The sequence below is a fragment of the Chionomys nivalis genome, chromosome 6, assembly GCF_950005125.1.
Source record: "Chionomys nivalis chromosome 6, mChiNiv1.1, whole genome shotgun sequence".
Lineage (NCBI taxonomy): Eukaryota > Metazoa > Chordata > Mammalia > Rodentia > Cricetidae > Chionomys > Chionomys nivalis.
The window spans coordinates 95,060,398-95,076,614 of record NC_080091.1 but is presented as its reverse complement, the minus strand read 5'-3'; the positions used below and the strand labels follow the sequence as shown (position 1 = coordinate 95,076,614).

The 16,217-nt window shown below is 44.6% G+C and overlaps 1 protein-coding gene across 1 annotated transcript in view; it reads right to left on the bottom strand.

Moving 5' to 3' along the window:
* The window catches only part of Prkg2 (protein kinase cGMP-dependent 2), a 106,411-nt gene extending 96,931 nt beyond the window's left edge, over positions 1–9,480 (bottom strand). Inside the window, exon 1 of the mRNA XM_057772998.1 lies at positions 9,316–9,480. The gene's annotated coding sequence lies outside the window, so the exon portion shown is untranslated. The remainder of the gene's footprint in view (positions 1–9,315) is intronic.
* Positions 9,481–16,217: the final 6,737 nt, after the last annotated feature.

Sequence of the window (16,217 nt, the reverse complement as noted above, 5' to 3'; positions counted from 1 at the left end):
GAATTTACAGTGACAGCCAGCATCAACTTCCAGCCTGCCTAGGCACAGACATGTATGTGTGAGCGCACAGACACACAGACACACACACTCAAAGTCAGGCTCGTGAAGTCCCCAAAGTTGTTATCCTTAATCCAGTGGGTCTGATTTCTAGAGGAAAATTAGAGATTATAAAGGATAATTTTAGTTCATTTATCATGTTCTAAAGATCCAAAGCTATGTATTTATTTTAACATTTATTATAAATTTAAAAAGCTAGCACTAAAATATTTTGTTTCATTGATATTATTACTCCAATGGAAATTAAGCTGTGTGTTTAGGTTTACTGAGACAATTCCACATAAATAATAACGGATTTTTAAAAAGTAAGTCAGGGTTTGATGGAGGAGGGTCATCTTTCTATCTGTTGTTTCATTGGTTAAGTAATAAAGAAACTGCTTGGCCTTTAATAGGACAGAAAATTAGGTAGGCGGAGTAAACAGAACAGAATGCTGGGAGAAAGAGGCTGAGTCAGGCAGTCGCCATGATTCTCCCACTCCAGACAGACGCAGGTTAAGATCTTTCCTGGTAAGCCAGCTCATGGTGCTACACAGAATATTAGAAATGGGTTAGATCAATATGTAAGAGCTAGCCAATAAGAGGCTGGAACTAATGGGCCAGGCAGTGTTTAAAAGAATACAGTTTCCGTGTAATTATTTCAGGTAAAGCTAACCAGGTGGCAGGACGCAGCCTGGCCGCTCCATCAACAAGGGTTTAGCAGTCAGGAGTGCCAACTGCCCACAACCACCTGTAACTCCGGCACCCAGGGATCCAATGCCCAGCCATCATAAATACCGCACTCACAGGCGCCTACACATAATTAAAACTTAAAAAATATCCTATTTTTTAAGTAAATCACCTGCAGGTCATAAGTTTATCGAGTAAATGTACACAGCAGATGCTGCCCTATTGCCCTTTGCACACCAAGCACCACGGTTTTGGATGGCATAGTCTGGGGAACCATACAGAACTGTGAAAATCATCTGAAATACTTCTGATTTTATAAAATCAGAACAGAGGATCAGAGCTGAAGTTCATAAACATGCATCTCCCCACCCTCCTCCAGATTTCAAGTTGAGAGAGAAACAGAGATCTTGACTTGATTTCATTACTTCTACCAGATTAATTGTGGCCTCCACAGAGGCTGGCTAGGTGCAAAAATGTAACACAGCCTCCAAATTTTAAATAGATGCTACCAGCCAATGGAGGCTGCCCCAAACCAAGACAGAAACAAGAAGGGAAATTATCTTTCAACACTGGGCTACCTCTCAGCGGCTTCTCCCTGGGAGCTGCCATGAATAAACATAAGCCTCCGCGGAGCTGCCTTTGCAGGCTGCAGACATGGAGCCTTCAGAGGCTGCAGACATGTAGCAGGCATAGCCTTTAAGCTTCTGTTCAGCCGGCAGCATTTATTATTCTTACCCGTTAACATCACACAGAAAAATGGAGGAGAGTAGAATTTAAAGAAGTGAGCCTAGACAGACTTGTATCCAGAGCAAGCTATTCAGAAGACATTAGAGAGGCTTGAGGGTTCACTTGAATGCTATTCTGAAAGGCGCTCCCAAAGGTCTCTGAAATTAATACGTACACACTCTCCTACCGTGCAGCCCTGAGCCATCTTCCAGGCAGACTTTGTGAACAAGGAGAGGCAAGGAGGTCAAGGGATTGTCTCATAGAGAACCCAGCAAGCATAAGCAGATTTCAATGGAATATTAAGCTAATGACTCACTCTGGAGTCACGAAACAATTGCTTACTAGGCTCCAAGTGTCATGGACTCTTACCAAGGCATGTCATCTCCTGGATTAGAACACGGATTTGATTGTGAAAGGAGTTCTAACACCCTAAATATGAAAAGGTCTAGAATCACTTCTAGGGATAGAGCAGCTAACTTACCTTTCAAGTCACTGAACTATGACACAAGTTGCCAAACACTTCCAGACCAGTGCAAGCTCTTACTTCACCTGTTTGAGTGTCGCTGCCCCTGAGCAAGGTTTCAGGTTTCTGGCTGCATAAAACCTGATTAGCTTCCAGGTGCCTGCTTCTTATCTGTCCCTAAGGCAAGTGATTCCTCAAACATGGATTGCTAGTCACAAGGAGAACTGAGCTGCAGGATGTTGCTCCATCAATCTAGCAGCTACAGGTTATTAAAAATCAATTTTACCTCAAAGGACACTGAGTGATGTAATAAGAAATGACTTTAGAGATAAAAGCCCAATTTAACAGGAGCAACAGATTCAGGCTATGCAAGGGGAGGAAGCAACCTGGCCTCTCTCAACCTCCTGTAAGTTACATGGCATCCCTGATTTAAAATTTGTATCTATAAAATGATGTATTTATCTCCATATCATAAGGTCATAATGAAGATTGTAAAGCACCTTCTTCAGTACAAAACATGTAGGAGTCATGAGGTACATAAGGGTCTATTTTAGCAATATGGAACTAGAGATGGATGCATGTATCTCTGCAGTGGGAAAACACAGTTTCATTTCTGTAAGAGGCAGAAATCTAGGGAACTGGACACCTTGAAAACAAGAGGTCTTTAAAGATCCAAACAGTCCCTTGTGGAAGGGAGCCCTTACTCTTTCTGGATCTTATGTTCTACTGAGAAAAGAAACCATTGTGGAACAAAACACAACAAGGGAACCAAGCCCCACAAACGCCCACCAAAAGACTGGCGTTGAGAAAACAGTTTGAATGATTGAGTAATGACACAAAATCATACCCAGAATCTCCTTAAGCTCGGCAACTCCTTGGCTTCTACTTATTCTCACATGCTGAAGTGAAATTCTTAAATCAAAAAGGCTCACCGAGTTATCTCTGAAGGCACAACATTAATCACTGGAGAGGGGATACACTTGGCAGTCAGGGAGGAGAGAGAGGAGATTAAGTCTTGGCATTCAGCAAGAGGAGAGGATAATATCATAGTTTCCTTCATTATATTAATTCTCCTTGTGCAGAAAAATCTACTCAAAGAAAGGCAAAGGAACCAGGAGAACCTGCAGGCCAGTTTCACACCTTGCAGTCAGTATAGCAAAAACTTGGTTTTTTCTTCAGCCCTGGAGTAGGTTAAAAACAAAATCTTGGCTCTGATCTAGATAATATTTGTTGCGCTCTTTACGCACTTAGAGTCTGATAGAAATGCATCTACATGAACAGACACTGTACATACACAGACACAGATACAGAAACACAAGGGGTGGCGGAAGGGAAGCAGCTAGAGAAGGGGGAGGGAATATTTGCAAGTATATCTGTAAACATGGGAGTTGGTGGTGAAGTGCTGGCTAGGGTCACAGAGCCAGAGTCCCTGACTCAGGACTTTCGATCAGTTTTTCTGTGTCATCAGAATAGCAACTAGGCTTCAGCAATAAAAACAGAAAAGACAGATTGACACATAGATAAATAATTCGCATATCATTTAGACTTCTTAGAAGGTCATAAGACTTAGACAATAAAAAGAATTTAGCACTGTTCCCTGGTGTATGGCCTTATGACTGAGTAAATACTAAAGAGTTACTGTTAATATTATTTACCCGGGGAAAGGCTTATCTAGATCAAAAGTTATACCAAATTAAGCAAACTGTTAAATTAAATTAAAAACTATTAAAAGAGAACCGTCAGAGACCTGACTCTACCCCACACTGTGCTCACTACAAAGCCACAAACATTGCGAGCGTATGAACGGGAAGGGAGATGTGAGGGCCCTCGTGGATTTACAGCCACATAGATCACTGGAACACAGCATCCCAGAAGGGGACCCAATTTGGCAGTGGACTGACCCTTATGGAAACAAAGAAAGACCAGAATTTAACCCCAAGGAAGATCACAGACCTAAACGTAAGACACAGAACTATAAAACCTAGAAGATAACCCAGAAGAAAGTCTAGGTGATCTTAAACTTGGTAGTAACTTTTAAAATAAAAGACTCCAAGTAATTTATGAAAGAAGAAATTGTTAAGTTCACCCTGTGCTAAAACTCTGCAAAAGAAGGGAGTGGACCAGTCTGGGAGAAATCAAGTAAAGGGGATGTTCTCCACACACAACATTTTCCACAAACCTGAAAAAGATCTGAAAAGGTACTTCACCCAAGATTGATAGACAGCAAGGAAGAGAAGGCAGAGACACAGTCGTCTGTGGGTAGATAACTTTACACCAAGACTCTGTGATGACAGTTCACGCAGAGCATACCAAAGCCAACAGGACAGGGACCAACAGGAAAGGTGGTGTCACCAGAGCGTGTGTAAGGTGTTACAGAACCTCGCAAGACAGGGTGGTGGCTGTCACTAAGTTAATCATGGCTCCCTTGCTTATTCAATATGAGCCACGTGGCTTCCTCAAAACCTCCAGCTTCCATCCACAAAGGCTGTAACTGTAAAGCAACCATGTCCTTCTATTGGTTAACAAACTGCAGTTCATATAGTTAACAGAATATTGTTCAAGAATAAGAAGTAGTATTTGTTGAGGGAAGGGGCTAGTCATTGGTTATGGCCACCCAGCTACGAAATAATCACACACAAACTATATTATTTCCAAAGTCACTGGTTGGCCCATTACCTCTAGCTTCTTATTGGCAAACTCTTACATCTTAATTTAACCCATCTCCATTAATTTGTGCATCACCATGAGGTCATGGCCTACCAGCAAAGTTTCAGCACATCTATCTCCGGTGGCAGCTCCATGGCTTCTCTCTAACTCTGCCTTCCTCCTCCCATGCTATAGGCCAAGCCAGTTCTTTATTCAATAACCAATAAAAGCAATACATAGACAGAAGGACCTCCCACTCTAAGTATTAACCCATGAGAAGAATTAGAGGAACTTTAAATACATGTCACTATGTGAAGAAGTCAACTGGAAGAACCTACATACTGTATGAGTCCAGTTGCACAGCATTATGGGAAATACAAAGCATAGACAATGAACAGATTAATATCTGCCAAGAGTTTTGGAGAACAGGAGAGAATAAATAAGTGAAACATAGCAAGTGCTGATGACATTGAGACCATACTATATGACACTGCAATAAGAGATATATGTTATTGCACACTTGTCCTAACCCACAGGTTACACAATACAAGGGATAAATCAAATTATATCTGATAGGATTTGGTTAGTACTGTGTTCATATCAGCTCATCAATTGCAGCTAACATGTCACACTGCTGCAAGATTTTAAGAACAGGGACTAGAGAGACAGCTGAGAGGTTGACAAACCTTGCTGTGTATCCCAAAGGCCAGACTTCAGTTCCCAGCACCCACGTAAGTCAGCTCACAACTGTAACTCCAACTCCAGAGGCTCTGGCACCCTCTTCTGGCCTCTGTGGGCACAGCACACATATGGCACAAGCACAGAGATACATATGCAAGTAAGTAAAAATAAATGTTAAAAATAAAAAAACTATTTTCTAAGTTGTTAGGAACAACAAAAACTGATGGGGCTGGTACTTAGTTACTGTACTTTCTACGAACCTAAAACTGCCAGAAAGTAGGGAATCTATTCATTAGAAAACAGAACACTTAAGATGAAATGCATGCAAGAAAACCTAAAGCCTAACTCACTGAAGAAATAGGCTAAAAGCATGATGGGTGAAGGGAAAGTAATGAGTAATAAGGCTTAAAAAAGTAATATACTGGAGTAAGAACCCAAAAATGCACATGCCTTATTGTGGTATCTGGGTTTCAATGCAAGCCAAGTTCTTTTTCAAGCTGTATAGTCATATCTGTCCTTTAGAAGATAATGCTCCTGGAATAACTAAGAAACCAAATGAAGAAAGCTTAGGGTAAGGAAAACGAAGACAATTGCACCAATCCACGTAAAATGTGCTTATGAGATTAAAGCCAACCCAGAGTCTCAAACCTATTCTAATGACTCAAACATCTTGAACTAGAGAAAATACAGACTATCTCCATGGTAACTGGGAGGAGGAAAACATTACTATAGAGGATTTCACAGAAGTGATCGTTATAGGTAACTGCAACTTCCTTTCTTTCAATAAATCATGGAAAGCAGAGTAGATTTTTTGAAAAAAATCACATTGGCAGTTTAGTTTGAAATTGGAGGAGGGGATTGTACTGGCTTCCTTAGATAAATTCTAAGCTTATATGAAACTGGCATGTATCTGTATGACTATCATTTACTGATCTCTCCAGAGCTCTTTTAGAAAACTATTAGCCATCACTAAATACATAAATCCCTGCTTCTGCTCCCTGAAGCAACCCAAACAGAAACGACCCCATGAGAAACAGCTAATTTTCCTGGCAGTGCCACAATTGAGATCCCATTTCAACCTGCCCTGTGACAGTGGACAGCAGGCTCAGTTTGGAGTCTGCTGCTGTTTTATCTGTCCACAGAATCCCGATTTGAAAAATGTTTTCCTCCTAATTCACAACCACACGAGCTTGTCATACCAAACTTCCAGCTATCTGTGGACTAACTCACGCCCAGCAGAAATCACAGGATGGATTGTATGAATACTATGTATCCTGTATACTAAAAGATTTAGTAGCATTTCATTCAACTCTCTTGGTGGGGTGGTAGGGTGGGCGGGTGCTACACAAGCATATACACAATAAACACAGAAATGCGGGTTGGGGTGCACAGGTCAGACATTATAGCCAATGGAATTTGAATGATGGCAGGAAGAAAGGGAATCAAGACTTCGTGTTCACCTTGTGGTAACTGGATGAGAGCCGATGTCATTGGCCACAACGAGGAGTGGATATTTGGGAGATGGAGAACCAGTTTAATTTTGGACATGCTCAAAACGAGAGACTTGTATGAATTTCAAGCCCAGGAGTGCAGTAAACGGTAATAAATAAGGAACTAGAAAGTCTAATGAAAGGGAGAAATGAAGGCATGTAGCTGTAGTTGACAAGTAAGTGGAAACTGAAGAAGTTCCCAGGATCCATGACCACACGAGGAGCAGTAGCATCGAAACATAAGCATTAGATTGGAAAGAAAAGCAGAGCTGCAGTCAGAAGCTATGTGTTAAAGTGAGGAGGACACCTACACAGAGAACTCCAGGCAACTGAGGACAGCTGAGAGCTGGAGAGGGGATCTGCCCCAGGGAAGAGCACACCAATTGGTTGTCCAGTGCCAAGTGACCAGCCCTGAAAATACACAAGCAAGTAAACACACATACAAGCAACATTATATGGACTGAACAGGATATCTTATGTATCTATCTACTTTTTATCTATCTATCTATCTCTATATCTATCTAGATAGATATATCTAAAATGCATATATAATATACATATCTAGATAGATACATATGTATATCATACAATAACAACAAAAAATGAGGCCATAAATTTGAAGGAGAGCAGGAGGGACATATGGAAGATTTTTGAGGGAGGAAAGGTAAGAAGGAAATGTTATGACTATACTATAACCTCAAAAACACTTGAAGCGATCGAGAGTCAAATTTGGGGTATAGTCTCTAACTGCACAGGAGACACTGGGGCAAATCAGTTCCAATGTTTTGATTTTGGAGCAGCTGGAAGAAGGTGGTGCTTCCATTCTGTGTCCCTCATTCACTTGGTGTTCCACGGAGCACCATCTACAGTGATCCGCCATGACACAGACAGGAGAGAGGAGCCATGCAGTGGAGACAGAAGATTAAGTGAGTTTGAGATGCCCCTGCACCAACAAGATGGGGATGCCTATACAAGATGGGGATGCCTATGCAAGAAGCAAAGAAGGAAAAACTCAGGTAAGTTCTACAAAAAAAAAAAAAAAAAAAAAAAAGACTTGAATTCACATGACGAGATGAAACCACGGAGGGAGGTAAGAAAGAAAATCATTGTCAAATGAGGACATACATCAAACCTGCAAGATTATAATTATGGGAGAAGAGAAGGAGAAGCAATCCCTTTTGGTTTGAATAGGGATAAAGAAAAATTGTAGGAATAAGAGAAGTCTTATAGACACACCATGGAGACAGAAATTTCAAGTGGCCAGCAGGCAGTAGCTCGAATCCCAGAAGCATCAAAAAGAAATGAGATCAGAGACGAAAGCACAGACGTTAGCCATTTCAGAAGGGTGAAGCTAGAACCTCATTTAAAAGGTCCCACGGAAAGAGCTGATGCCAAGAGTTGGGACTTCAGGATGCTATTAATGGAACATGCAAAGAATTTTTACAGTAATAGAAATAAGAGACTTATAATCCCAGGACAATGAGCCAACCAAGTAGAGAAAATGAAAACATGGGAGAAGAGGGAATAACTGGAGAACAACACGGAGGAATCAGACAATAGGAGACTACAGGGCTTGGGCAGCCACTGGGCAGCACACATCTGCTACCCCTCTGAAGTGAGTTCTCTTCTGTCTCCTGCAAATTCAGAGGCCTGGAGTCAAGGCCTGTTAAAGGTAGGTTCCCAGGCATTGTCTTTGCAAGTCGTTTATTCTTAGTTACACCTTGTTGCGATTCCGAGAACAGTCTAATTCTCCGAGGAGATTCATCACCCCACCACCCCATTACCCTGGTGTAAGAAACACAACCGGAACACGAGCAACAGCTGCTGTATATTCTGTGGGATGATCGCCTTCTCCGTGAGCTAAATAGAAACTTGCAAAGATGAGAAACGGTTTCTAAGGCTTTTGTGTGTATGGGGGTGTGGCAGGGAGCAGGTGGATGCTTTATTCTCTTTAAGGGAAATTGCCCCTTTCCTACAGAACTTGGGAAATAAGACGAAGAGGCAGTAAGCTAGGCGACATCCTTCCTAAGGGTCCCCTGAGCTGGTTCTGTTCTCGGCCCATATGTCTCCCCTCTTCTGCCTAGGCACTCAGTTCTCATACTTGAACTGGAACCCATGTCTTTTTCTCTCGTCTCCAAAGAGACTGGTTTCTTGGCGTTTACTTGCTCTTTTCCCTTCTTTACCAGGATATGCAAAAATGTGGAAGTCCCTCAGGGTGCTGAGTGACAGGACACCCAAACAAGTTTACAAGCACTTATAAAAGTCCTTGCAGGAATCCTGTGTCCCCAGTCGGCTATCTAGACCTTGGAGAACAAAGCCTGGATGGCCACCGTGACAGCAGTCCTGAGCCCTCAGTCCCAGCCGAGCTCAAAGATGTTGCAGTCACACTGTGCTCTGAACCCAGTTGCTGTACGGAGCCACCGGCGCCAAAGCAAGCGCCCACATGTCCACATGCAAACAGCATGAGAGACCCGCTGAGTGTGAGAGAAACACACCCCGCGCAATACACGCCCGGCAGCACCCTCTTGCCCCCATGCGGTCCCTCTCCGCGCCCCGGCGCCCGGGTAACCGAGACCCCAGCCTCACCAGGCCGCCGCGTAACTTTCCAGGTGCGCAGCTAGTCCACTCCGCGCGGCCGCAGCGTCTCGGCGTCCTCCGCCACGCCGCCCTCCTGCGGCCCCAGCCGGACTCAGTTCGGCTCTCCCCCGCCGCACCGTGCGCACCGTGCGGGGTCCCGGCTGCTGGCGCCGCCGCTCGCGCTGCGTGGGAGCCAGGGACGCGGCGGGCGCGCTGCGGGCAGGAGCTGCGGCGACGTGGGTGCTGCCGCCTCGCTGGTCTGCGGGGGCCGTTGCGAGAAGGAGGCGCGCCGGAGGGAGGAGGGAGCTCGGCGGAGAGGAGGGACGGAGGAGGGCGGGGGTCAGCCCGGCGTGGCGTGGGAGAGCCCGGAGACCGCTTCCTTGAAGGTGGGGTCACCGACGCCGGCGCGAACCTGTACTCCGGAGCCAGCCTGCAGCAAAGGCGACAGTCTGCACTTTATACCCCGAACCTCCGGAGTGAGGCAACTTAAGTAGGGCGATAACATCGTGAATGCAAGCGGGTGGTTGGTTGTGTTATTATTTCTATTTCAAGTGTGTGGGCCGAGGGAGAGGAAAGTTGAGGGGGGTATTCATCATCGCCTTCCCTCTCCACCCCTGTGCCTCCAGCCTGCTTCACTGCAGGCTCCTGCTCTCGCTCCTGGCCGACTGGCTGGCTCTCTCTATACTACCTTCCCTTCCAGAGCGCAAATCTGCTCGCACACATCCTGGACATGCTCTCTGGTGTCACAGTGGTGCCCTTCTAGAAGACATGTGACCCACGGGTTGCTTGGCTGTGCTCTCTTCCAGCACTTTGGAGCCTTAGCTCGCTTCTAGTCTGCCTATTGTATGTGATGCCTGGTGGGTCAGTGCTTGAACTGAGTTTCAAAGGGACGGAGATTATCCCTCCTAAAATCTGTAAGGCTTTGGTAGCATTCAAGAAGGTAATTTAATACTCTCCTGTGGCCTTGTAGGCACAGTATCACAGGAGGGCATTATGGTTTTCTAAATATAAATAGATACAATCACCCACCGCAGTATGCTGGGCTCTAGTGCTGTGAGATCCTGCTGTAGCAAGTCCCCCTTTCTTCCTTCATCCTGGCAGATTCACAGAGACGAGGACAGTTTCTAAGCGGAGTGGACAGTACAGTAAGGGTCTATTCTTTGATTTGTATCCAGAGAATGTTAGAACTGAATTCCCTGGGGGTGTCAACCACCCGGAGGCTGTGGGTCTCCTGTAACTCCGGCATGCACTATCACATACATAAACCCACATAGAAGGAGGCCCGTGTACACTTGTTGAATAGGGCCATTAAGTTTCAGAGGAAGAAAAACGGCTGTTGGTTTTTTTCTCCTCAGTGGGGAAAAAATAAGCCCCGGTACTTTTTCACACGTCTGCACATTTTATGCTGACCTCCAATACCTCCTAACCAGAGAAGATGGGGATAAAGAATTCCAAAGAAAAGGGGTAAATCCGTGGAAAAATAATTAAGTCATGAGTAAGTCCTGGTTTAGAAGGGATCTTAAGTCAGACTTGACACGTTGAGCCAAAGCTACCATTTTTAAAGAAAAAAGAAACAGTAGGTGTCAATGGGTTTCATGAAATCTCTTGGCTCAGTGTGTGTACAGTGCTAGATCAACCATGCACCAGGTAAGTTCTGGTCATGGAGGTCAAAGCTTGAAAGCCAGTGTTGGGTACAGACAGTGGTAAAAAAAAAAAAAAAAAAAAAAAAAAAACTAGAGTTAAAGAAGACCTTGGGCGCTCTTCTAGCACTCAGGTGGTGTTCTTTTAGGTCATCTTCACTGACAGCAGAGAAATGGAAGAAAAACATACAATCTGGGCAGCGGGAAAGGGTAGAGGGGGAGGAGAAGTCAGAGAAAGAGGAGCGGGAGGGGGAGCCCTATTGCTTAAGAATTTGAGGCTCTCACCCATTCTTTCTCAGAGAGTTTTAAGCAAGCCCTGATTCACTCCCAGCGTTTACTCCTGGAAATTCGATGGTGAACAAAATGAACTTATCCTGTCAGCTTAGAGTCTTTTATCCAGTGGGAGGACACCGACGTTAAACCCGAAACTATACATGTGATAATACTGTGAGAGAATATGAGGTCTTCATGGGAGTCTGTCACTATTAATAAATAACCTAAGTAAAATGTCTGAAATGATAAGGACATTTATTGTTCCATGCAGCAAGAAGTCCCAAGGTCAAGAGGCTTTAGTTGGTCAATTCACTGACTGAGTAATTCCAGGGAGGATTGTGAACTGTTTCCGTTATTCTGTCTGCTATCCCTGGCATGCCAGCTTTATCCCCAGAACTGCCCCACCCATAGATTTTGGACTGGAGACTCTCGAGTTATGCAATTCTGGCCCTGCCAGAAGGCAGCACAGTGTCTTTTTCAAGAACAGGACAGTCTCTCTCAGAAACCTCCAGTGAGCCTGCTTCTCACCTTCCCCTTTCTCAAAACTGGGTCGTGTGCCCAGCTCCTGAGGCAGAGAACAGGGACAGTGGCATGTTACTTTGGTTGTTTGACTTGGGCTCTTCAGGATTAACCTGTGAAATCGTCAGGACTGCAGTCGCCAGTTGGATGACTGCACCGCAGAGGAGGAGGTGGCAGTGATCCCCAGTAGGCAGTGTCAGGTCGGCTAGGAAAGCTCAGAAACATCTCACTGAGGAGAAGCAATGTCATTCAGACTGAAGAGGAGTAAGAACCAGTTGGAGGAGAGGAGGGAATCCCTTTGTGTAAAGTCTGACCTTGGTGGTGTGGTAAAGGCTTGCGTACTTTGTCACTTACACCATATACTGCACTAGAGAAGCAAGTTCAAGGAGCTGAATCACTGAGTTGATAAAGCTGATGATCTTGACTTCTTCAATCTCATCAGAGAGTGAAATGACATCATCGATTGCCTTTTCTCTGCCTGTGACACAGGAAAGCAGCTTACCTCTAAGCACCTTCAGAGGCATGTCTTCGGTCCTTGGACACTAAAATCAGTGTCCATGTATAAACCTTCTCTTGGATGTGACTATGATACACTTGGTTCCCCTGACCTCTCTTAAAGCTTCTCACGAGAGAATGGGTATTTTAATGATGTCAAAGCTCAGGCGTAGCCTACAGTGATGTACAGAACAAAATGGCTCACCTTCTCATTTTGCATCCAATGATAGAAGTCCCAGTCAGCCACCATGCCTTACAAAAGTCTCTCAGAGTCTCCTGCTCACCCCTTCCCACAGAGAACCACATTGGAGCAGGTTGAGCTGGGAGCAGGTTCTAGGAATCCTTCCAGACTCCCAAGCACCTGGACTACTGAATTCCTGTTCCGTCTCTTTCAACTGGAGATCTTTTCCTGGGACGAGTTTCCAGAGAGGAGCCTCTAGAGATCCACTACACAGTCTTGTTACTCTCCTTCCCCTCCACAAGAAACAATCGGATTGGCTCTGTGCTTCTAGCATCAAAGTTCAGCTTAAAACCCTCAAGTCAAGCCCTCTTCTGGATGTCAGCAGATCTGGGATGCAAAAGGAACCAAACCAGCATCCCGGTGGCTCATACTGTGTTCTCTCCTTTGTCCATCTCCTGCAATGGCTTCCCTTCCTACTTTCCTCACTCACATGTTTCTATACGAGTTTGAAACCTGTCTTCTTGAGCAGTCATTCCAGGTGTTTTGACCACTGTATCTTCTTTCTTTTGGCTTCACAAAATTCTAATCTAGGAAATGTAGAAGATGCCTTTGGTGCTTTGGTGTTTGGGTTCCAGCATCACTTGGCATGATAAGACAGCTGGGCAATGGCTTCCACCAGTTTCCATGCTGTAGAGCATCTAGGATGCCCACCCCACCCTCCAGTGCCTCCTTGACGCCCATGAATGCAGCACAGTGGCCCTCTCTGACACCACAGCATAAGGATGCTCCATGTTCCAGACGTGTGGACGTGCTCCCACCTCTCCTACTAGAATTGAAAATAAGGACTTTGCAGAATTGACCCTCACAATCCCATAAATAACCTAGTTCAAGTCTCTTCATTATTTAGAAAATAATTTTAACAATTAAACTCCTTCCTATATTTCATTTTTTCACCAAGATATCAAAGACCTGCAAGAAACCCATATGTGTGTGTGTGTGTGTGTGTGTGTTCTTCTTCTATGCAAACAAAGTTTTACTGTTTCTAATGTCTTATGATCATCCCAGCGCAGTCACTGGGATCATTGCTTTATTCCAGCCTGACATTACTGAGGGGTCAGTGGCCTCTCACTTGCTTAGCCTTCCTCTCTAATCTGAGTGAGGAGGACGAGCTTCATAAGCATTAATTACAGGTGCATTTGGATGTTTCTTCTGCCTCCCTAGGCAGTGGCTAGAACCTCCCTGTGTCCTGTCCCTAAACTGGCTTTTGTCTAGACCATGCTTCTCTCCTCCTTTTACTACCTCAACTTCTGCTCAGTCTGAAAGATTCCAAGACTCTGCTCTTAACCCTGCTGCCCTTTCTATCTTTGCTTGTAGGTATCTGGTCCCCTGTCAGAAACCCCCGCACCACATTTCTTCTCGGCCCTTTCATGGCATTCATTATTTTCTGCTTTGTATTTCCCCCATCGATCTCCGTTTGTACCTCTCTGGTAGAGCTGCCAACACCAGAGGACATGGCTCTCATTTGCTTTGCCTTTGCTTCATCTCTCCTAACGCATGCAGTGGGTCTGATTCCCACGGTCATAAATCATCTGGGAAAATTAAACTTATGCTTCTGAGATTCCATAGAATATGGGGAATGTTCTTGATTTTCCTTATGTGATAAAGACAATGGTTTGGAATGATAATTACTTCATTAAGCACTCTGCTGTATCAGGAATCAAAAGATAGTAAATTTCCCTACAATGTACAAAAATATTAATTAATCTAGCTATCTGGTTTTGTCTGCATTGATTTTTATTAAAGAGTGTTTTTCCTTAGTTGTGGATGCCCTTTAAATATTACAGTTTTTTGGGGATAGGAAGTATCTCTCTAAACAACTTGGGTTTTGAATGATTGGCTCTAGACTAATGGCTCTATTTGGAGAGGTTTTTGAAACTTTAGAAGGTAAAACCTAGCTTGAAAAAGTAGGCCACTGAAGGTGGGTCCTTGAGGAGTGGGTAAATACCTTGCCCCTGGATCCTTCTTATGTCCTATGCAGGAAGTGAAGAACTGCCTCTACCATGTCTTCCTACCCCAGTGATTGTTACCAAAGTACACGGAGCATTCAAACAACTCCACCCAAGCTGAGTCAAAACAAATCTACCCTCCACTTCAAGTCGCTTCCTTCTGATATTTCAGCCACAGCAACCAAAGTGCAGCTACCATGCCCCTGCATACCCTGCACCAGGCCCCTGGGTTTGGCATTCTACCATCCCACCAGTCTGCGCTGTCTCAGAAAACCACACATCCAACACGTTGGCCTCTAAACGCTTCTGTTTCCCCATAATTAATCTCATACCTAATATACATCTCACTCAGCTTCAGCCATCCACTTCCACGGTCGTACTTGGAATTGTTACTGAGATGACTGATTCTGATAGTATGTATGCACCCAATAGCAGCCTGGACCTGTTTCCCTTCAAGATCAGGGCCTTTGGCTCTGCTTCTCAGCCACAACAGCGCTAGCGGTGGCTCATGCTATCTCCATGGTTGCAAGTCTGGAGCTATTATAGCCATTGAATTCAACCTCCCTGGGACTGAGGACCACACTAACGCAGCTTCTGTAACACTCATTGTTAAGGAATCCTCAATAACTCCAGCTTCATGGGTTGACTTATCTGAAGTCACAGGAGTTCTGGATGTCCTCCATGCTGGTTGGAGGGGACCAAAACACAGCCCAGAAATACAGTGGAGTCCATGCCTTGTGGAGATGATCTTGACCACTGAGGGGAAGGAGCCAGAAAGAAGACAACAGATAAATTGTTGGCCTGTCTGCCCACCCAAGAGCTGTTCTAAGACTTAGTGGTTCTTCACCTCTGGCTGCTCTTCCATGACTCAGCAACCAACTTGGTTGCAGAGAGACTGCGCTGTGGTCAAATGGGCAATGTACCATTCTATGTCTGCTCTCTTCCCTTCTTGCTTCCACTTTTTCCATTCCTGCTGCTGCCCTGGAGCAATCCCCTGAATAAAGTCTCTGCAGTAAGTGTGGTCTCTCTGAGTTCTATTTTCTAGGGAACACAAGCCAGGAGATTATTCCACTCTATTACTACACCCTTTCATCCTTCAATGGCAATAAAACATATTCACAGCTTACAGAGGGGCATCCACATCAGGTCTTCATATCAGAGGAACACACACTGGTGTCTTAGGAGGACCCAGACTGATGTTTCTGACTCTCAAAGGACTTGTGTTTCCCAGGGAGTGTGTGAAAATGCAGGTCCTGATTTACTAGGTCCTTCTCTCAGATCCTGTTTAGCACTTTCAACACGCTCCCTACTCTATGCAGCTGATGCAGGGATCATATTTTTGGCCAACAACCCCTTCCTGCTCTTTCTGGTGGATGCCCCACTGAGAAGAAGATTTCTACGGGATCTAAACTGACCTGGACATTCAGGATCTAGGAGGTAATGATAACCTTGTGCTCAGTTTTTCTAAGAAATGGCTGAGGATTAGAAGATTGGGGTCATGATGCAGCATTAGAGTCAAACATGAGGGGTGAGTAACAGAAAAAACAGCTATACACTCACTCCGGACATTTCTCACTCAGAATCAGGCATGCCCCCAAGCCTGTTTTTAAGATGCTAGATCCTGGCAGATCCTTTCCCTTTGTGACAGCTTCCATCAAAGTGTTTTGTAATCCAGATTCTCATGGACCTAGTAGGATTAAACTGTAAACCTCTAAGGGGCCAAACCAACATTTCCTCCGTGATAATCAGTGACGATCTATTGGGGAAAAAAGAATTAGAAATCTATTCAGTCATAAC